At 43.3% G+C, this 23,065-nt stretch overlaps 1 long non-coding RNA gene across 1 annotated transcript; it reads right to left on the bottom strand.

Moving 5' to 3' along the window:
- Nucleotides 1-2,730: 2,730 nt before the first annotated feature.
- Nucleotides 2,731-22,289, bottom strand: LOC122451669. The gene is made up of 3 exons (XR_006272504.1): nucleotides 22,116-22,289; nucleotides 17,415-17,417; nucleotides 2,731-2,743 (listed from the first exon to the last, which is right to left on the bottom strand). It is a non-coding gene; the product is annotated as an uncharacterized LOC122451669 (long non-coding RNA).
- Between the last annotated feature and the right edge of the window lie 776 nt (nucleotides 22,290-23,065).

Below are 23,065 nucleotides of genomic sequence, written 5' to 3'. Positions count from 1 at the left end.
TCTCCAGGGGATCTTCCTGACCCAGGGATCGACCCACGTCTCTCATGTCTCCTCATCGGCAGGCGGGCTCTTTACCATTAGTGCCACGTGTGAGGCTTCCCTGATAGTTTGGTTGGTAAAGAATCACCTGCAATGCAGGAGACCCTGGTTCGATTCCCGGGTTGGGAAGATCCTCTGGAGAAGCTCTTCACTCTCACATAGGCTACCCACTCCAGTATTCTTAGGCTTCCTGGTGGCTCAGCTGGTAATGAATCCGCCTGCAATGTGGGAGAACTGGGTTCAATCCCTGGGTTGGGAAGATCCCCTGGAGAAGGGAAAGTCTACCCACGCCCGTATTCTGACCTGGGGAATTCGCAGAGTTGGACACTACTGAATGGCTTTCACTTCACTTCACTTCTTCCTGGGAAGCCCCCACCATGATTTTACCCAAATTGACCTATATCCTGCCTTCAGAAAAAAATTGTTCGGTCACCAAGTTGTGTCCAGCTCTTTGCAACCCCATGGACTGCAGCACACCAGGCCTCCCTGTAACAACAGAAAAAAAAACTACTCAAGAATTTTCTTCCACTGATTTATTTTAAAAATTAATAAAACAAAGAAAATAAAATGGAGACACATGTAGAATATAGTTTAATTGTGTATTAAATCTGCTGAGCAACTCTAATTGGACTCAGACTATTTGTGTCCTGATTATTTTGGACAAAAGTTATCGGGGCTTGTATTTAGATCACAAGACATTCAAGGAAGGAATGGATTGTGGTGTTTTTGTATTTTCTTCTGTTTTCTGACTACAAAATTGACAGTGACCCTTCATGGCATGAAATGTTTAACTATAACCCAGTGGCAACTTGATAGGGACCAATGAAGGCTGCAGATTTGGTTGTAATTATATGAGAAAATTCTGGCGCGTTTTCTCTATGTAGCATGGAGGTGTAACCTTAGAGATCTAGCCAGGGCTGTTGAAATGAGTTCAGGATCTGATCAAAAAAAAAAAATTTCAGTCCCCCCCACAATGTTTGGTTGAGGTTCAGATCCTCTTCCAGCCCAGGTTATTTGTACTGAATTCCCTCAACCTGTTCAGCCCTAAACATGCCAGGAAAGCTAAGCATAGTTTGAATAAAGATATGATTTCATGATTTCAAGCCACTCACCAGCTTTTTGTTGTATTCGTCCTTTTTTTAAAAAAATCTAGTTATTTATTTATTTGGCGATGCTGTGTCTCCGTTGTTATCTGGGGTACCCTCTAGGTGCGGTGTGTGGATTTCTCATCACAGGGGCTTGTCTTGTTTCGGAACATGGCTTCAGTAGTTGAGGCACGTGGGCCCAGTAATTGCTGTGCCCAGACTCTAGGGCACAGGCTCAGTAGTTGTGGCTCACAGGCTTAGCTCTCCCTCGGCATGGGGGATCTTCCCCGATCAGGGATCGAACCCCTGTCTCTGCACTGGCAAGCTGATTCTCTACCGCTGAGCCACCAGGGAAGTGCTTTGTTGTATTCTTTCTTTTTTATAAGTTCTGTAAAGGGCTTTAAAAGATGGAGTTTAAAAAAAAATAGTCAGACGGGTACTAGGTATAACTTCTGTTCCAATCAACTCGGTTCAGTTGCTCAGTCATGTCTGACTCTTTGCGACCCCATGGACTGCAGCACGCCAGGCTTCCCTGTCCATCACCAACTCCCGGAGTTTACTCAAACTCATGTCCATGGAGTTGATGATGCCATCCAACCATCTCATCCTCTGTCGTCCCCTTCTCCTCTCACCTTCCATCTTTCCCAGCATCAGAGTCTTTCCCAATGAATCAGTTCTTCACATCAGGTGGCCAAAGAAGTGGGGCTTCAGCTTCAGCATCAGTCCTTCCAATGAATATTCAGGACTGATCTCCTTTAGGATGGACTGGTTGGATCTCCTTGCTGTCCAAGGGACTCTCAAGAGTCTTCTCCAACACCACAGTTCAAAAGCATCAATTCTTCAGCACTCAGCTTTCCTTATAGTCCAATTCTCACACCCATACATGACTACTAGAAAAATCATAGCTTTGACTAGACAGACCTTTGTCGGCAAAGTAATGTCTCTGCTTTTTAATATTCTGTCTAGGTTGGTCATAGCTTTTCTTCCAAGGAGAAAGCGTCTTTTAATTTCATGGCTGCAGTCACCATCTGCAATGGTTTTGGAGCCCAAGAAAATAAAGTCACTGTTTCCATTATTTTCCCATCTATTTGCCATGAAGTGATGGGACCGGATGCCATGATCTTTGTTTTTTAAATGTTGAATTTTGAGCCAGATTTTTCACTCTCCTCTTTCACGTACATCAAGAGGCTCTTTAGTCCCTATTTGCTTTCTGTCATTAGGGTGGTGTCAACTGCATATCTGAGGTCATTAGTATTTCTCCGGGCAATCTGGATTCCAACTTGTGCTTCATCCAGCCCAGCATTTTGCATGATGTACTCTGCACATAAGTTAAATAAGTAAGGTGTTCCAATGGTCCCCACAAAACTTCAAAAAACAAAAGGATTCTGAAAATGCCCATTTGGGAATCACATTAACTACTAATTGTAGCTCTTGTCATTGTAACCAAGGATATGGAGTCACTGTACAATTTCAGTTTTCTATCCTCTGTCCTTTCTGGTTGAAGACACTCTCTGGCATCTTTTCTAAGGTAACCACCTGAATTTCTCAGGATGACACAGGCAAATGACCATCATCTCTTTTCTCTCTGAGATGTGGGGGACCATCCAAAGAGTGGTCCCCTGAATTACAAAGGGAACTGGGGTCTCTTTGTATCCTTGGGTGGGTAAGGGGAAGTCTTGGTCCTGATTCTTCATCTTCAAAGGAGGTACTGAGAATCAGAACTGCAGAAAAGCCTTGCGTTTCCTGACCACACTGAAGTAATCCTGGACGTGTCGTCTGCTGGTTGTCCCTAGGATTTTAGAGTCTAAGAACAGTGGCACTAGTCCATGAGAGGTGAAATAAGAAATTTTACAGCATAAAAACTATGAACTAAACTAGCTGCACAAACGTGGAGCCTGTTTAAGACTTTTCCACATGAGTCCAAGGAGCCACATTGGCAGGCACTGGAGGAGACCGGTGACTCAGTCACTGTTTGTTTAAATAAAAACTTAAATAAAAAATTGTGAATGTATTCTTTGGGTAATTATATTTAGCACATGCCTAAATCTTGAGACTTAGGTCATAAGCCACTAGTTCAACCATCTGTCTAACCTTGTTCCACATTATGGTCTTAAAGCTGCCTGCCAGACCTGTTAGTAAAGATAATAAAATTAAAAAAACCTGAGCTGGAGGGGCCTTACAGTTTGACGCTAACACTGAACATTGCTTGACTCATCAAGATATTATAAACATCTGTGAATTCAGTGCAAGATCTCAGTGGAGCTTAGAAATATGTACAAAGAAAAGGTTTAACAGCCTCCTAAGCTCTGAAAAATTATTCATGTTGGTGAAATTCTGCTTTGGGCAAACGCTCTGTCTTCTCCTTTCTGATTCACTGACAATTTTAGCACTTTGGCTCAAAGCAGTCACACAGCACCGCTTAACCACATTTCCAAACTGTTTTAACTTTTGCTGTAACTTTCAATCTAGGTTTAAGCTCAGTGATTCCAGGAAGTAGGAGGCAGTTCAAAGCACTGAAAATGGCAAGGAAATAGATACTAAAAGAAAGATAATAAAGAAAACACCCGTGATGAGTTTAGGCTAAGTCAAGCATACAAACAACACCTGTGCAAAGATCAGAAAAAAATATGTTCAGTGCTTCAAAACCATGAACTCCACTCACCAGCAATCAAATCTGTAAAACGGTCTGAAGTCCCAGATGCTGCTGCTGCTGAGGGCGTGGCGTTGTCTGAGAGGACTGTTGAATCAAGCTGAGTCTGGGAGTTCCGCCTTGCACTTTCCGTGGCACTGGGCATGCCGAGGTGGATGGGCTTGTTACGTGCAGACAGAGCATCACTGACCTCATAATCAGAGAGATGGCTCCCCCGATGGGAAGAATCCTGGAGAACATCTGAAATAACCCCTGTCCCCACTGCAGTTAGCCAGCTCCCACTCCATGAGGGGTAGCTTTACTATTAAAATTACACTTTTGTCCATTTCTCCCATAGTTGAAGAGTTTTTGCTTTAGGCATTTTGGTGCAATGCCGTTTGTCAACCAGAAGTCTATGGCATTGATATGTGAGCTGAAAATTGTATCTTTTTGATGATAACCACCTACACAGTGTAAAGATTACAAATGTAAAGATTACAAAAAGGGATGCAGAGCAGTTAAATAGCCCAGAATCAGAGAGAGATGGAGAAATAGATGCAAAATTAGATACACCTTGCTTTCCTCGCTGTGGCCTGGAGCTTTTTGCTTCTTGTGCCACATGACTTTGGGTCTCATGTGGTCGCCACGTGGAAACATCCGCTCTGCATGTCACTTATTGCAAACTGCCATTACTCTGTAAAAAATGGGAGCTGAAGACGGCGAATTTCTAAGTGGTCTTGGGTTCTGGCACACACACACAAAAATGGAATTACATTTTTTTCAGAAGAGAGAAGGCAAGCCTAACCTTGGTTTCCAAAGAATGGCATAAATGCTGGGTGAATGGAAAAACAAAATGCAATCGTGGAAGAGGCAATGCAGAGCATGGAGGTCGAGGACCTGAGTTCCCGTCTGGCTCTGTTATTTCTCACGAGGCCAGCCGGAGTCGCCTGGGTGGACTGAATCTGATCAGTGACGTTGGAGAACCTCTCAGTGGGCATCCCCTGACCAATGATGATTCTCATTGTCAACCAGAGTCCGTGCCTGGCGCTAAGGTGTAGAGGGCCAAATACAATGTGTTCTGGCTAAATTACCTTTGAAAACCAGGGTCTCGGGCATTCTGAGAGGGTCTCAAACAGGAATAGGCAGAGTTCTTCATTTACTTTTTCATTTTAAGAATTTATTTTAAGTGAAATGAAACACACATCACATCCCCTTTACGGCCTTAGGTATATTCACCACCTTGTGGAGCCATCACCACCATCCCCAGAAATTTTCATCTTGTAAAACCAAAATGCCGCAACCATGAACGTCTCACTCCCTACCCCCGCCCACTGCCCCTGGCACTGACGTCCAGTTTGGTCTGTGAGTTGTCACCTCCAGGGCCCCCACTGGAGTGAAATCCTGCAGTGTTTGCCAATGGGTCATTTGGAAGAGCTGGCTTCAGTCTGAAGCTCTAGACAGGGTACTTTAATAAAACAATATGGTCCTTGTTTCTGACTATGAGGTTCCAGGACACTCTTTTTAAAAAATATTTTCATTGAAATACGGCTGATTCACAATTTTGCCGTGTTGTGTTAGTTCCAGGTATATAGCAAAGATTTTCAGATTCTTTTCCATCATAGATTACTACAAGATTCTGAGCCTACTTCCCAAAAAGCTGGTCTTTCTTGACTACAGTTCTAACCCCACCTGATGAGCATTCTCCAGACATTTTGCTGAATGTCTACACATATGCATACAATGTACACATATATGTAGAAATATGTGTGTATAGAAATAGCTAAGAGAGTTTGATACCAGCACTCTGATAAAAGAATAGGGTTAATTACAAATGAAATGTAAAATTCTTACCTGAAGGTCAGTTTTAAGTTCACCTTGCCCCTCCCCACCAGTTTCAAATAACCTGACAGCCAGTGCAAACATAAGTGCAAAAATCCTGCTATTGCTCTCTGCAGTAGATGACGAGACATGGTCTTGTTTGGAGCACATTTCATGAGTTAGCTCTTGGTGTGATCCTATCCTTGGGAAGGCAGCTTGGGTAGAGTCCTGGGTAGGATCTGGTCTGGACTGATTAGGCCTCCTGGTGGCAGGGCATGAGAGATGGAGCAGCTGATTAGAGAGGCTCATTCTACGGAGGGCTGCCCTGGGGGCTCAGACGGTAAAGAATCCACCTGCAAGGCACGAGACCCAGGTTCAATCCCTGGTTCAGGAACATCTCCTGGAAGAGGAAATGGCAACCCACTCCAGTTTTCTTGCCTGGGAAACCCCTTGGACAGAGGAGCCTGAAGGGCTACAGTCCATGGGGTCGCAAGGGGTCAGACACAACTTAGCAACGGAGCCCGCCCACATTCCACTGATCCAGCCCTCATCTACGATCCCCGTATTCACACCAAGCCATTTAGATGTTCTGTCTCCTCAATAAACGTCTTTAAGGGGGAAAAAAATGTACTCAACACCTATTGGCAGGTCAGTCAAGATTTACTGTTTTAAAATATGAAATACATTTTCTGGTTCATATCCTTCCCGCTTGAGTTCTGCTGGCATCAGCCAGTTCTCCCGGAAGATGACTGATCCTGAAGAATCATCGCTGAGATCCACGATAGAGTGGGGGATCCCGTCTTGACCGGCAGACACGTGTCAAGCAGCCCTTGTTCTTGCCCAAATGTCATTTCTTCGGGCTTGTACAGTCTGCTCTGTTTTCCAGCGCAATACAGCACAGTTCGGGGAAGAGACTGTGGTAGGGGCCAGATTCCAGGTGACCCCGGGAGCAGGTAAGAGACAGCCTACCTGTGCGTCGTGAGAGAAAGGTTTGGAGGGAGTTCGAGAAGGGCCTCACCTGGCTGGGCAGCCGTGTATTTCCTCCAGCATCAGGGATTAATCATCAAGAACCCCTCTCCAGGGACTCAGATGCAGTGGCGTCATAAGAAAGGGAACTGCGGTTTCCTGGCTCAGGCGAGAGCTGTGTGAACCTTTCATTCATGGGAGGAGAAAGTAGACAACGAAAGCGTGCAGTGTGACTTCCCCCGGGACCTCAAGGTTGGCTTCCCAGACCAGTCTGCTGAGCTGGTGTCATCAGAACCAGCCCACGGGTGGCTAGGAAAAATTTAATCTCTTTTGATTTGTTCCAAGATGGAAATCTTATGTATATACTTTAAAAGCGCCTATAAAATGGTGTCCTTATTTTGGCCTCATAATTAAGTTATAATAGGAGGCTGCACTGCTTTACAAGGCAATATTCTAGTTCCTAAGTGGGTAAGAGACACAGATGCTTGCCAAAAATTGTAATTTATTCTGACAAGGACCCCTGCTCCCACCCTGTTCTTGATGAGAGAAACAGGTCTGGGCTTGCTTGGAAAGAGTTAAAATGAAACCCACGTGGGATTAAAAAAAAAAAAAGTGCAGCAGAGTTAAACTGGAGTTGCCGTTGGAACAGGCGTTTTGATCCTCTTGAAGAGGAATTCTGGGTTAGAAAACAAAGGTTGTCTGATTCTTGGCACTTGGTGTGTGACCAGTCCATTCCTGGTCTCTGGCAAACCACAGGAGCCGTGCGAAGCTGCCCCATCTCACAGAAAGAAAAGTGAAATGTGTTTTCATTTTTCCCCCATAAAAATAATTTTTAAAGTACAGTTTGGTTTCCAGACAGTTTTAAGAGCTAAAAGGCTCATGAGGTGGGGGTTGGGGGAAGTTAGGAATGGTCGTAACATTTAAATGTGCAAAAAATTACCTTAATTTGGGGGACTTGCAGGAATTGTATATTTGATATCAGTTTATTTTCAGATCAATGGCTTAATTCTTAAAATATTCACATTCTGCAGAGCCCGGATACAACTAAATTATAAAATGAGATGTTTGAAAAGCATTTGTTTCCAGAAAATATGGTCCCAAAGGTCCATATTTTAGTAAACTTAACTTAGAAGACCTGCTCCAGGCAATTAAACCTATGAAACTTAACAAAACCCAGGAATAAGGCTGCCTTCAGCTCTACACTTAGAAAAAAAAGATTTCCCTAAAAACTTGCTTTATCTTATTCTGTTCTTGAAAATTATTCTTTAAATTTTAAAATTTAAAAATTCTTTAAATTTTTAAAAGAAAACTATTCTTCTGCATTAAAGACATGCAAAGTAAAATGATTCTAAAATGAGCTTAAATGTATCTAAAGGAAAACGAATCCATCATTATTTGCACCCTTTCTCCTGGAAGAAGAGACGAGGCAACATAAAAACAGAAAAGATAGTCGGATGAATTCATTCCGTGGCCTTCAGAAATTATGTGCATTTTCCCAATAGCTTTTCGTTACCAACAAGCACAATTCTAAGTCATCTATATTTTTTTCTCATTTGGAAAAAGAATGCATAAGTGAACTGTTGCCAAAAGCAAAATATTTGCACCTCTGAAAGTGGCTCTCAGAAAAGGCTAGTAAATCTAAGAACCCAAGGAGAGGTAGAAAGAATCTAAAAATGTCATTGACTTATTTATGTCTTCCAAGTGTATGACTGAGAAAATAATGGGCAGCTCTACACATACCCTGGCATCTCCCTAGAGTTCTCAGTTATCTACTGCTGTGTAACAAATACCTCCCCCAAACACAGTGACTTAAAGCAGGGACAATGCTTTCTCACAATTCTGTGGGTTAGCTGGTCTCACCTGGGCTCCTTCACTTGGTTCCATCTGTTTTCTGTTCTCGGTTGGCACGGTTGGTACCCTTCTTGCAAGTCATTCCCTGACTTGGAGTTCTCTAGGCCGTGGTAGCCTAGGGGAGCCCTCCAAGAGACTCGGGATGGACATGATGAGGCCTTTGAAGACCTGGGCTCCGGAATTTGGCAGCACCGCATGGGTCACATTCTATTGGTCTTAGCAAGACACAAATAGAGCCCAGATTCAGGAGTTAGGGAAAAAGATTCGCCTCTGGGTAAGAGAGGCGCTTCCCACGTGGCTCCCTTGGTAAAGAATCCACCTGCCAACATGGGAGTTTCGATCCCTGGGTCGGGAAGATCCCCTGGAGAAGGAAATAGCAACCCCCTCCAGTATTCTTGCCTGGAAAAGTCCATGGACAGAGGAGCCCGGAGAGCTACGGTCCATGGGGTGGCAGAGTCGCACACAGCTGAGCTGAGCACAGTGGGTAAGAGAAGTGACAAAGACACGTGGGAGGGTCTAACACACGGGCGTGGAGGACTTTGTGTTCACTGATTTCAGGCTGCCAACAAAACGCCACAGACTGGGCAGCTCATGGTCAACAGAAGCGCATTTCTCATAGCTGTGGAGGCTGAGAAGTCCGAAATCAAGCTGCTGGCAGATTCAGTGTCTGGTGAGGGCCCGTCTCCTGGCCGGTTGTCTTTTGTCTGTAGCCTCACGTGGAGGAAGAGACAGAGGACCTTCCTTAGACTTCTCTGATGAGGGCTCTGCCCTCATGACCTAATCATTGTGCAAAGACTCCATCCCCTACCACTCTCCCCCAAAGGCCCTATTCCTACATCTCACTGGACATCAAGTTTTCATCATACGGATTTTGGAAGGACGTGGACGTGCATTCTATAGTCACCAGCTGCCGCGTGTGATTTGTAAGGTTTAGTGTCAGGTCAGGCATTATAAGTGAGCCTGTTTTTTGACTAGATAGACGCTGATGGACTTGGAAACAAATTCATTGGTATTTTCCCACCAGTGCCCACTGATTCTCTGTCACCATTGAGATTTGAAGTATCTCGGCCCAGAAAGTGACTGGTACACCATACGGCTAGCTAGCTAAACAAATAGGAAGGGCATGCAACAAAGAGGGCACGTGTGGACGAAGTTCAAGCCCTCTGCTGATCAGTGCATTTGCCAGAAAACACGCCCGTGGTTTTCTTGGAGAGGCAGTGCGGCGCTGGACACGTCTACACTCAGAGCCAGACTCCAACCCCTTCCACATTTTCCTGTCAAAGAACAGTGTGTGTGCATGCCTGCTCGGTCACTCAGCTGTGTCCGGCTTGTAGCCCACCAGGCTCCTCCGTCCCTGGGATTCTCCAGGCAAGAATACTCGAGTGGGTTGCCATTCCCTTCTCCAGGGGATCTTCCTGACTTAGGGATTGAACTTGCATCTCCTATGACTCCTGCATTGGCAGGCGGATTTAAAAAAATTTTTTTTTCCCACCACTGAGCCACCTGGGAAGCCCGTCAAAAGTGAAAGTGAAGTCGCTCAGTAGTGTCCGGCTCTTTGCGACCCCATGAACTGTAGCCTACCAGGATCCTCCGTCCATGGGATTTTCCAGGCAAGAGTACTGGAGTGGGGTGCCATTTCCTTCTCCAGGGGATCTTCCCGACCCAGGGATCGAACCCGGGTCTCCTGCATTGTAGGCAGACGCTTTACCGTCTGAGCCGCCAGGGAAGTAAAACACAGTAACAAATGGTAGTTTTTGGTACATAGTAGCAGCTGTCCCCTGCTTGTGTGTGTGTGTGTAAAAGGAACAGCTGATGCCTGAAGGCTGCAGGAATCCACATTTCTCAGCACACTCCTATTTGCAGAATACCTGGGTTGAGAATTCTGAATGACTGAATGTGGCCCTGGTCATGTCACCTGCCCTGTCTCTGAAACAATAAAGCCAACACCCTTCCCTGCTTCCTCACAGGTTGTTAGGAGGATGAAATTACACTACAGAGAATTTGCATAATATCCTAGACCTCCCGGAGTCCAAAGCTGGAAATGGAACCAGTGGGACAGCATTATTTTTCTCAAATGAACGAAATTGTTCATGTAATGATGATCGTAACTCTCCCCATCTTACACCAATACACTTACTATTTTGTCATATGTAGCCTCAAAGCGACACACATCTGAAAGGCATGTCTGGTACAGTAGATGAATGTTCAACGATTACAACCAATATTCTCTTGTTGGACAGCATACAGCCAGTCCCTGAAAGAAAGAGCCACATAGGTTTGAATGAAAAAAACACAGAACTGAACATTATAGAGACATTGTGCCAATAGAGTTGAGTCCCAATAATAATTTCTATGAGCGAAATGGTTATTTGCCATGGTAAATGAAATCTGGTTTACATTTTATTTTACCCACATGACTTCTCTTTTCTGCTATTACTTTAATAAATGTAAGAGGATGACCAGAAAAGTACATGTGTTCGCCGGTGAATGAGCCCTCCGAGAGAAGTTCACATTAGCCCGCAGAGCAGTCCCAGAACCTTCCAGCCCTGGGCGGCTCTGGGATCCTTGGTTCACAACCCAGCTTGATTCAGCATGCATCAACCCAGCTTGGAAACACAGACCTTCGTGAGCATGCCTGAAAACAAACCAAACCTGCCTGAATCAACCATTTAAAAAGTTTAGAAATTTCACTCAAGATTTGAAGGTCACACAAAAAAGAATGCAGTCTTTCCTTAGCTTGCTGTCTTCCTTGCACTTTTTGTCCATTTTCTTCCTACCTTTACAAGAAACAAAGGAATGCTCCTGTCCTTGTATACAGTAGATCAGTTCCACCCACGTGGAGGACACACCAGGTCTCCAAATCCCAAGGGAATTTTTAAAATCAATTTTCCCAACAAAGATTTCTCCCTAAAATAACCCCTGTGCTAGTTGATAAGTGAATAAAAATATCTCCACGCTTTAGCATAATTGCATCCCAAGTTTCCACTGCCTGAGCTGATGTCTATGTTCTGTCTTATTCACTGACAGTCCTAATGACATTAATAGGAGGGAAAATTAAATTGGGGATGATGCTCTTTTAAAATGTAAGATTGTCGTCCAGCAACTTGTCTGCATGTCCAAACTCTCCAGTTGTCCTGTGGAAATGGCCCCATTCCTCGCCCACAGCTCTTCTTTCTCAATCCCTGAGTTCGGGCATCCTTCTTAAATCACAGATAAGACAGAGGTTGGGGTGCATCAATGCCTGAACTTGATGCTCCTCCATTGCAAAACTTCTGTACATTGAGTCCCAGCCACCCGCTGGTCTTAGAGAAAGCAGCTTGCCTCCTCCAACTCACAGCTGAGTCCTCCAGCTGCTCACTGAATTCCACCAGGTCCTTCATTTATCTGGATTGTTGCATCCATTTCCCTTCTGACATACTCAGCCTCTCTGTTTCAGCTGTTTCTTTCTCCTAAAACTCTCATTCAACTCCATGCACTGTAGTTCTCTCTCTCTCTTTTAGACTAATATTTTTTTTACTGAAGTGTAGCTGATGTACAATGTTGTGTTAATTTCCTCTATACAGCAAAACGATTGAGTTATACGTTTATGTGCATGTGTACTAAGTCGCTTCAGTAGTGTCCGACTCTTTGCAACCCTATGGACTGTAGCCCGCTAGGCTCCTCTGTCCATGGATTCTCCAGGGAAGAATACTGGAGTGGGTTGCCATTCTCTTCTTCAGGGGATCTTCCCCACCCAGGGATCAACCCTGGGCTTCCTGCACGGCAGGCAGATTCTTTACCATCTGAGCCACCAGGGAAGCCCATATCCTACTCTTCAACCAAAACCAGTTTCTCCCAGGTACGTGACTTTCCGAGCAGCCTTCTTCAACGGTAGCCTTTGATTTTGTTGTGTTAGAAATATCCCCTTACGCATTCCTTTAGTGACTAACCTGCTTTTGAAGGCCGACACCAGACCCTGGCTTTCTCACCTTCTTGAAACTTTCCTGCTCCTGTAAGACTCGGGCCATCCGGTGAACCCCCTGCCCTCACCCCAGGTCCTCTCTGGCCCCGAGAACCCTTTGCTCCCCACCCCTCGCAGCACCGCCCCATCCAGGGATGACTCTGCCCTCAGGCTCACCAGCCTATCTCCACCCTGTCTGGTCTCCATCCTGAGTAAGGTCAGCAACCATCCGAATGAGTCAGCTCACCTCCTTGGTCTTCTCATCTCCGATAACCTCCTCTTCTGCCCCAGGTCAACTGGCCAGAGGCATGGTCTAGCCCAGAATCCTCAAAGTGTGGTCCGGGGACTGGCTGCACCAGGACGGTCTAGGAGGCTTGATGAAAATAGATTCCAAGATCAACTGCCTAGTTCTACGGAATAACATTTTTGGAGAAAAGGTCCTGGGATCATGCATTTTAACAGTCTTCCCACATGATTCTTAGGCAAAGCAACTTTGAGGTCCACTGTGTGAAACCTGATTTTCACCAGAAACCACTGCACAATTCAAGCGAATGACTCAGAGATCACATTCTTTCACTAGAATCTCCTGTCTGTCCAGATAATTTTCTCAATTGTTCTCACTACAACTGCTCTTTATTGAATGAGGCTTCTCCTTTTGTATTCTTTCTCTTTAAGTGCTACCTTCAGATTTCTCTTTTCTCTCTCTTTAGCTTAGATTTTTATTAGTAATAATGATAGCAAGGACTTCCATGGTTCCCCAGTGGCTAAGCCTTGCAGTGCAAGGGATGCAGATTCGATCCCTGGTCAGGAAATTAAGATCCCATCTGCCATGGAGCAACTAAGCACTCAAGCCACAACTAGGAAAGACCATGTGCTTCGACAAAGACCTGATACAGCCGAATAAATAGACAAATACTCAATTTGGCTTTTGTGTCCCTGGCCAAAGGAGACAGATCCTAGACTTGAACGTCTGTTTCCTTCACCCAGTTAAGGAAGTTTTTAGCTAAAAGTCTCCTACTGGTATTGTATTCCTGTCGATTTCTCCCTTCATGGCTGTTAATATTTGCTTTATATTATATAGATGCTCCTATATTGCTGCTGCTGCTGCTAAGTCGCTTCAGTCGTGTCCGACTCTGTGTGACCCCATAGATGGCAGCCCACCAGGCTCCGCCGTCCCTGGGATTCTCCAGGCAAGAACACTGGAGTGGATTGCCATTTCCTTCTCCAATGCATGAAAGTGAAAAATGAAAGTGAAGTTGCTCAGTCGTGTCCAAGTCTTCAAGACCCCAGGGACTGTAGCCTACCAGGCTTCTCCACACATAGGATTTTCCAGGCACGAGTACTGGAGTGGGTTGCCATTTCCTTCTCCAGCTCCTATGTTAGGTGCAAAATTAAACAAACGAGACTACTTTAAACTAAAATCTTTTGCATAGAGAAGAAAATTATCAACAAAACTGAGAGCCTGCCTACTGAGTAAGAGAAGATACTTGCAAACAATATATTTGATAAGGGCTTAATATTGAAAATATAAAAGAGCTCACACAACTCAGTATAAGAAAGGAATCTGATTAAAAAATGGTCAGAGGATGTGAATAGATGTATTTTCAAGTTATACGGAGGTCCAGCAGACACAAGAAAAGATGCTCAATGTCTCTAACCATCAGGGAAATGCAAATAAAAAACACAATATCACCTCACACCTGTCAGAATGGTTATTATCAGAGAGACAGCAAAAAATGTTGATGAGGATGTGGAGCAAAGAGAACCCTCATCCGTTTTGACGGGAATGTAAATTGGGTGCAGCCAGTATGGAAAATTGTATGGAGGCTCCTCAAAAAATTAAAAATAGAGCTACCACATGATCCAGCAATTCCACTTCTGGATATTTATGTCAGAGAAAACAAAAGCACTAATCTGAGTAGATTCAAGCACCCCAGTGCTCATAGCAGCATGATTTACAACCTAAGTGTCCATCAACAGATGAGTGGATAAAGAAAGGGCTATGTACAAACTATAAGCCCCCCCCAAAAATCTAAAGAGGCATTCAAGCAACTGTCAAAATTTCCTAAGGGTCTGCCATATACTAGGCATGGTTCCAGCCACTGGGGGCAGAGATAAAAATCACAGACAAGGTTTCTGTGACCTATAAGCTGGACTAAGATTTCGTTTTAGAGGGTTCATCCCATTTCAAAATTAACTCAGGTACATAGACTTACATATTTAAAGGATACAACCAGCAAGTGCACCCATGAGGAGAAGATGTTGCTACTAAATATCAGTTTAATTACAGTTGAGCTCCTTTCAGTGAAATGTGAGCTGTCTTAATGATATTCATACTGAGCAGCTCACTGCAATGATCCATGTAGATCTTTGAGAATTTCCTTGGGTTATTTTTATTTGCTCAGAAGTATGCTGGCTAGCTTCTTGAAAGAAATCTGTCTTAAAGAAAAAAATAAACATTTATATAGAAAACATAGAGAGCTGATTTTTTAAACTGAAGCTTTCTTTTTAAATGATTTATATGGATAAACGAATGTGTAGCCTTGTAAACTCTTGGGAGTTGAGGAATTGAGCATGAATATTAGTGCTTTCACTATAAACTAGCTGCAAAAAAAGAGAAGCACTATTCTAAAAAAATATGTTAGATATAAGATAAGAAGACCTATTCCTTTCAATTCAGGGTAAACACGAGTGTGCTTTAGCCATCCTTACCTGAACTATATAGGAGCCATCTTTACCTGAACCGTAGGGTTTTCTTCTCAGAAGTTTTGCTACTCTGTATCATTTTTTTCTAATTTGACTTTCTAGTCTACTCTTTTTTCAGTTTTTAGAACATATTCCCCAACAAAATAAATAATTAAACTATAGATGAACTGTCAAAAGGGAACATTATTTTAATGCAACATTAACATTTTGGTAATTAACATGGAAGTTAATGCATTTAGCAGATGTAACAACATTAGACTTGTAAATTTTAATTAAAGCTAATGGCTCATGATAGCTGTAGGGAGCAGGCCTCCTCTTAGGTACTGAAAACATGTCTAATGTGATTAGAAATACTAATTGTAGAAAAAAGGATAGTACCGGCAGTGACTAGTCTTCATTTCTTACAAAAGCATTAACTTGAAAGTCCTTTCAAATGAGGAAACTGGCAAGCAAAGAGAAGTTAATAGAAGAGGTGATGATAATATTTAAGGCACTGAGTCACAACACACAGGATATTTTTGTGTATTTCCCTTTCTCTGTGAACCTGAGATTATCCATGCCCCCTCCCCCACCGCAAAAAGCAATGAAGATATTTACTTATTTTAAACTAGGGACAAATATGTCATCTTCAATTCAGAGAGCTGAAGTTTCTAGTGGAAGTTTGTCATCCAAAACTATATTCAGGTGGCTCAGTTTAGAGTTTTGGAAATAAGAGTGTCAGTTACTTCTAGTGCCAAACAAAAAACCTGTGTGTTATAATTTTGATAGAATGGTGAAAATGGTGTCTGATGCACAGCCACACTTATTAACCAACCAAAAGTGTATCTAATATTCAAATTTAGGACTTCCCTGGTGACCCAGCAACTAAGACTCCATGCTTCCACTGCAGACAGCAGGGGATCAGTCCCTGGTCGGGAATATCCCACATGCCCTTCAGTGTGGCCAAAAATAAATAAATAAATAAAGTAGAATTACTATCCAAATTCCATGCCAGTGATTGGTGCTTCACATATAGATAATGAATCTGCCTATTTACCAGCGGGGCTCAAGATTCCTTTAATACTTCCGAGCACCTTCCTTTCCACTAAGGCATCATTACTTATGGTTACTGATTCTAAACAATTAACATACTGCCTTTCTTCTTACTAGACTGTAAGTGTGTCTTGCTAAAACAGTACTTGACAAAAGCAGGAACTCCATAAATATTAGGTGAATGAACGGAAACATTTAATTCTCTGAAATTTAAATAAATTTACAATTACTATCTCCACTTAATACAGGTTATTAATTATATTATATACATTAAGATATCATATATACAATGATTACAGCTTTCTTTTTTGGTCCCCAAAAGCTGTCTTAAAATCTAGTGTCTTACAGTGGGTGGTGGAGGATAGGAAGTATAGAAAGCTAAGTGTTTCCATAAGTAAATATTCTTTTGAGAATGAACTGAACTCTCCAATAGTAAATTGAGCCCTGGACACAAGCAACTCTGAGTTAAACACTTTTACACGTCTTCACTGAGGGTGAAAAACTCAACTCAAAATACGGAGGACTCAACAGGAGGAGCTGTAAATACCAAACCTGGACGCTGGGGTTGCATCAAGGCATCCCGGTCCCTGAGACATCAGAGCTCACTGTGTGTGTGTGTGTGTGTGTGTGTGTGTGTGTGTGTGTGTGTACACGCACACTCAGTCATGTCCAACTCTTTGCAACCCCATGGACTGTAGCCCTCCAGGCTCCTCTGTCCATGGGATTCTCCAGGCAAGAGTACTGGAGTGGGTTGCCATTTCCTGTGCCAGGGGATCTTCCTGACCCAGGGATCGAACCTGTGTCTCTGGCGTCTCCTGCATCGCAGGCGGATTCTTTGGGGCTGAACCACCTGGGAAGCCCTCAGGGCTCACTCCTCACTGTCACATTCCTCCTGGTGCAGAGTGTTGAACTGCTCAGCATGAAAACCTCTTCCATTCCTTAGTCGTGACGGTGGTGTGGTCCAGATTGCAGAAATTACAGATTAAACAGAGACCATTTCAACTTCTTTTCACACTCCATTTTTGGCTTGGTTTCCAACCTAGCTGTAGACAGGCTAATTTGCAGGGCTATTGAGAAGTAGTAGCCCCGAGGTTTATTGTATATTATAAACCTAATGGAATGTTGGGAATGAAACCTTGCTTTCCAATCGGTTTCTCCAGGAGTCTTTAAACTACTTTTTAAAAATGACGAGAACTTGGAGCACCACAGAATCTGCTGGCAAGTGACCAGAGAACGTCTCACATTTCCACACATAAAACGTGGATTATGTAATATATTCGTTATGGATTTTAAGCCACTTTCAATAATAACAGTGACCCCCTAGGTCAGGTATTTTCTGGGTAATTACTAACTAGCTGGGTTAGCCATCCAAATCTCATAAAATATTGTTAGGATGATTTTATGTTTTTATAATCCAGAAAGGTCAACCAGTGAAATTAGGTTGTTCTGTTTTTTTTCTAATGGTGAATATGAGCTTACACCTCACTTTAATCTCACTTATTTTGTAAAGCATGGACTCTTACCATTATTAGCGGCAGAAAAATATGATTCCGAAAATTTAAATATTTGAAAACACAGAGAAAGTAAATGATAAAGTTACCGGTGGGAAGGAATTTTAATTCAAAACATGATCCATTGACCAATTCAGTACAGACGTAGAGATTTTTTCCAAGCCACCAATGTTTAAGTCTCCCCGAACTTCCGAACCTTCAGAGTGCTAATAACGTATCAGCCTGGGAAATAATTTTACACCAGAGTTGCCAGATATAAGAAATATAAACATGGATACCCTACTAAATTTGAATTTCCAATAAATAAAGAACAATTTCCTTTTTAGTCTAAGTATTACATAAGACATGGGCTTCCCTGTTGGCTCAGACCAGAAAGAATCTGCCTGCAAAGTGGGAGATGCAGATTCGATCCCTGGGTGGAGAAGATCCCCTAGAGAAGGGAATGGCAATTCATCCCAGTATTCTTGCCTGGAGAATTCCATGGATAGAGGAGCCTGGAGGGCTACTGTCCATGGGGTCATAAAGAGTGGGACACGACTGAGCGACCAACACTGACATAAGACACACTAAAATATTACGTGTTGTTTACCTGAAATTTACATCTAAGTGGACATCCTGGGTTTCTTCTGGCCACTCTACCTCCTCATCCAGATTCCTGTGTCTCTCATCACTGGCTCATCCCCCAGGACGGAGTCCAGGTGGGGTGCTTGCAGCTGGGGCATGAGGTGCTCTGGATGGTGACCTTATCATCTTTTCTCCTCCCAGATTGGCCAGACCACTGTTTGCACTTTCCTCGCTCCATCCCATGTCTGCAGTTTTTTTTTATATTTTTTTGCACAGACTTTGACGTCCTCTCTTCCCAGAGATTCAGGCAGGAAGTAAGAATAAACCCCTGTGCTCAGGACACCAAATCTGTCTCTAATGACACCACTTTCAGCCTTGCCAACCACAGGGTGAAAGATGCTTCAGAATTCCTGACCCCAAGACCACTCTACCTCCAATTCATTTCCCTCTCCTCTATCTCCAGGCTCCCGCCTCCAATTATGGGCTAACCAGCCCACCCCCTCTCCCCACAACACACATATTTTTGTGAGGTAATAAATCACTCCCTCATCAAGCTTCATCTCCCTGATGGCTTGATCACCTTCCTTTTGAGCTGGAAAATCTGGCTTGGCTGGGTTTTCTGACACAGACTCAGAGACCTATTGTACTTTTCAAATGGAAAACCTGACTACTGAATTTTTGTTTGCTTTCACCTTTCATCTACTTTGTGGCCCAGGTTGCCTATGGTTGAATGGGAGGGAAACAAAAAAGAAAAAATGACTCTTGTACGATTTCACTTTACTGTGCAGCTACTCTCAGAGTGACTTTTGGCTCAAGGTTTTTCCTCAGACCCTCCATATCTTCAGATTGAATGCATGGTCTTCTCTATCAGCCTGCCAGCCGTCCAGTTATCTGAGTGACCTTTCGAAAGTGCTTAGTTCTCAGTGTTCCTCCTTATTTGTAAAATGGAACATGTTGGGGAAGAGTTATTTAATACGCTATCAAGTAACTCTCATCTGTTATGTAATATGCAGTATTTCATTATGCACAATATCAACTACAACAATGCCTAGCCTACAGAGAATGAAATACAGTACAAGGCAGGCCTTTGAAATACAGTAAATGCTTGCGGGCTCCCTAATTCTTTATAATGAAGTGTGTGATTCTGTGTGGTGATGAGATTACATTACGTTGTGAGCAGTCACAGATTCTCGACATTACAAGGCTTCTGATCGTGTATTTGGTCAAATTTCCTCATTTCAAAACAATGCAGCTGTATTTTTTAAAAATTTTTAAATGGAGTCTAATTGCTTTGCAATGTTGTGTTGGCCTCTGTTGTACAACGAAGTGAGTCAGCAGTAAGTGTACGCGTCTCCTCCTTCTTGAGCCTTCCTTCCACCCCCACCCATCCACCCCCCAGGTCATCACAGCACCGGGCTGAGCCCCTCGGCCGTAGCAGCTTCCCACCCGCTGTTTTACACGCGGTCGTGTGCATGTGTTAATTCTACTCTCCCAGCTGCTCCTCCCTCTCCTTTGCTGTTGTTCAGTCGCTAAGTTGTGTCGGACTCTCTGCGACGCCATGGACTGCAGCACGCCAAGCTTACCTGTCCTCCATCATCTCCCGGAGCTTGCTCAGACTCACGTCCATTGAGTCAGTAAAGCTATCTAACCATTTCATCCTCTGCCACCTCCTTCTCCTCTTGCCCTCAATTTTTCCCAGCATCAGGGTCTTTTCTAATGAGTCAGCTCTTTGCATCAGGTGGCCAAAGTATTGAAGCTTCAGCTTCAGCGTCAGTCCTTCCAAAGAATATTCGGGGTTGATTTCCTTCTCTTTCCCCCTCCCTTAATCAGTATGATCAGACATATATTGTGCACTATGTGTAAAATAGATAGCTAATGAGAACCTGCCATGTACTACAGGGAATTCTACTCAATGCTCTGTGGTGACCTAGATGGGAAGGAAATCCAAAAAAGAGGGGACACGTGTATATGGATGATTCACTTTACTATACAGCACAAACTAACACAACATTGTAAGGCAACTGCACACCCATAAAATTAATTTTTAAAAAAGAGAGACACATTCAGGAAGTTTCAGAAATACTGCCCCTTCCTTTAAAAATGTGTACTTTTAGTTTTCATCAAGCTCATCAATTGTCAATGGAATCTGTCAACTTTTAGATCAATAAATCTAAATTAAAATATTAATTTTTCTAAGATTGAATATATGTTTGCAGAAAGTTCACATCTATTTCCTTCTTAGCTTATAAAAATCTTATCTAACAATTTAAAACCAGGGCAGGAACAAATGATTCTATGATTAAAATGTGTGTCAATGATTAATAAAGATGGAAAATACACATATAATTTTATAAATAATCAAAGAACTATTAGTTAAAACAATGAAATGACCCTTTAGTTTTTTCCTTCCAAACTGGCAAGTATTAGAACAATTACAGTCAACATTGTAGGTGGGAAATTTTGAAGTGAATCAGACACTAACACCTTGCTGAAAAATTTGAGCATAAATCATTGGCATTATCCTAATCCTACATTTCTTTTTTTCTCAGCAGTGATAGCCACCTCCTGGCTTCATTTACCATTTTACACCTGTTTCAAGACTAATTATCACCTACATACTCAGCCCATATAATCAACTGCCTATTTGATATCCGCTTGAATGATTCAGTTACTGCAAATTCAGTACCACAGTGGGATCAGCCCATGTATTTGTTGTTGTTGTTTAGTCCCTAAGTTGTGTCCGACGGTTTGTGACCCCATGGACTGTAGCCCGCCAGGCTTCCCTGTCCATGGAATTTCCCAGGGAAGAATGCTGGCGTGGGTTGCCATTTCCTTCTCCAGGCAGTGCATGTATATTGTTCTACAATTTTCTTTTCTTTACTTAACCTTTCATTGTGGGTGCTTTATTTTTCACGATGGTATATTTATATCATTAAAAGTAAGTATATCTTGGGACTTCCCTGGCAGTCCAGTGGTTAAGACTTTGCCCTCCAATTCAGAGTTCAGTACCTGGTCAGAGAGCTAAGATCCCACATGCCCCAGGGCCAAAAAACCAAAACATAAAACAGAAGCAGTGTTGTAAACAATTTCAGTGAAGACTTTAGAAATGGTCCATATAGAAACACTTTAAAGCAATAAAAAAATAAAAATATCTCAGCCCATTTGTCCCTTTCTGCTCGCTAGCTCTTCTCTGATCAGGCCAATATCACAGGTAGCCTGAGTTTTTGCAAGACCTTCCCTGACTCAATGTCCTTGTACTTCTCTTGGACACTTTCGATCTTTTTTCCCTCTAGTTAGCCAAAGCTGTCTTGTAAAAAAAAAAAAAATACTAAGTTTAGCTCTCCCGAGTATCAGCCCTGTGACATGAAAGACCTGGTGGTCCCTGGGGAAAAGTTTGAATTTTATTCCAAATGAGAAGGGAAGCTACTGAAGAGATTCAGGTGGGAAAGACATATGCATGACTCTCCCTTTTCAAGGTTGCTTTGACAGCTGTGTGGAAATGGATGAGGGGGCTTTAGCCGTGGTTCAGATGCAGTGTGATGGAGGCTGGGGCTATGGTAAAAGCAGTGATGAGAGGGGGGACAAGTTCTTGAAACAGCTCATAGGTTTGTTTTTTGTTTTTTTTTTAATGTGGGCCATTTTTAAAGTCTTTATAGAATTTCTTAAAATACTGCTTCTGTTTTTTTGTGTGTGTGTTGATTTTTTGGCCACAAGGCATGCAGGATCTTAGCTTCCCAAATAGGGATCAAACCTGTACCTCCAACATTGGAAAGTGACGTCCTCATCAGTGGACCACCGGGGAAGTTGCTCTCGTAGGTTTAATTGACAAGCATTTCTGATGGATTGGATGTGGGAAGTTAGGGAGAGACTATAGTGGAGAATTATGGGAGGTGGGGAAATGAATTAGTTTAAGAAAGCAGAAATTTCATTTGGGGTATGATCATTGGGTCATGCCTCTAATACAGCGACCCCACCCTTTTTGGCACCAGGAACTGGTTTCATGAAAGATAATTTGTCCATGGAAGTGGGGTAGGGGGGATGGTGTCAGGATGATTCAAGTCCATTACATTTATTGTGCACTTTATTTCTGTTATTACTACATCAGCTCCACCTCAGATCATCAGGCATTAGGTCCTGGAGTGTGGGGGCCCCTCATCTAATACATTCAACTGGAGATTCACTTACCCACATAAATTTGAACACAGTGGAGGAGTTTGGGCTAACCAAATAAATTTGGGGCTCAACATATTTAGAGCCCTAAAGATGGAAGGTGGGGAATATAGGTATAGCAGCAGATGCAGAAATGAGTCTGAGGAACTGCTACATGTAAAGACTGAATAATGAAGACCTGTTAGTCACTCAGTCTTGTCAAACTCTACGAGACCTCATGGACAATAGCCTTCCAGGCCCCTCTGTCCATGGGATTCTCCAGAAAAGAATACTAGAGTGAGTTGCCATTCCCTCCTCCAGGAGATCTTCCTGACCCAGGGATCGAACCTATGTCTCCTGCATGGCTGGCAGATTCTTTACCGCCTGAACCACCAGGGAAGCCGCATAATGAAGGAGGAGGCCGCAAAGGAGACCAAGAAGGGCCTGTCAGAGGGAGGAGAAAACCAGGAGCAGGAAGTGTTGAAGAAGCCAGAGCAGACCATGCTTGAAGAAGAAGGAAAGTGCTGCCAGAGGTTAAGTAAACTGAGCAGAGAAAGGAACTTGGAGCCTGGCAGCGCAGAGGCCAGGGAGTGTCCGCATGGGGCGTCATACCGTTAACACTCCAACAGTCCTAACGGTGAGTCTCCAGCCTAAAGGCCTTCAGTGTCTTCTCCTCAGCTCCACGGTGCACTTCAAAACCCTTCCCGTGTCTCTTAAATCCCTCCCCTCTGGCCAGTGTCCTGTCTCCTTTCGGGTCTCTGCAGCCACCCAGACC

The sequence above is a fragment of the Cervus canadensis genome, chromosome 13 (genome assembly GCF_019320065.1).
Source record: "Cervus canadensis isolate Bull #8, Minnesota chromosome 13, ASM1932006v1, whole genome shotgun sequence".
NCBI classification, from domain to species: Eukaryota; Metazoa; Chordata; class Mammalia; order Artiodactyla; family Cervidae; genus Cervus; species Cervus canadensis.
The sequence above is the reverse complement of the archived record's forward strand: the minus strand, read 5'-3'. Positions and strand labels throughout refer to the sequence as shown.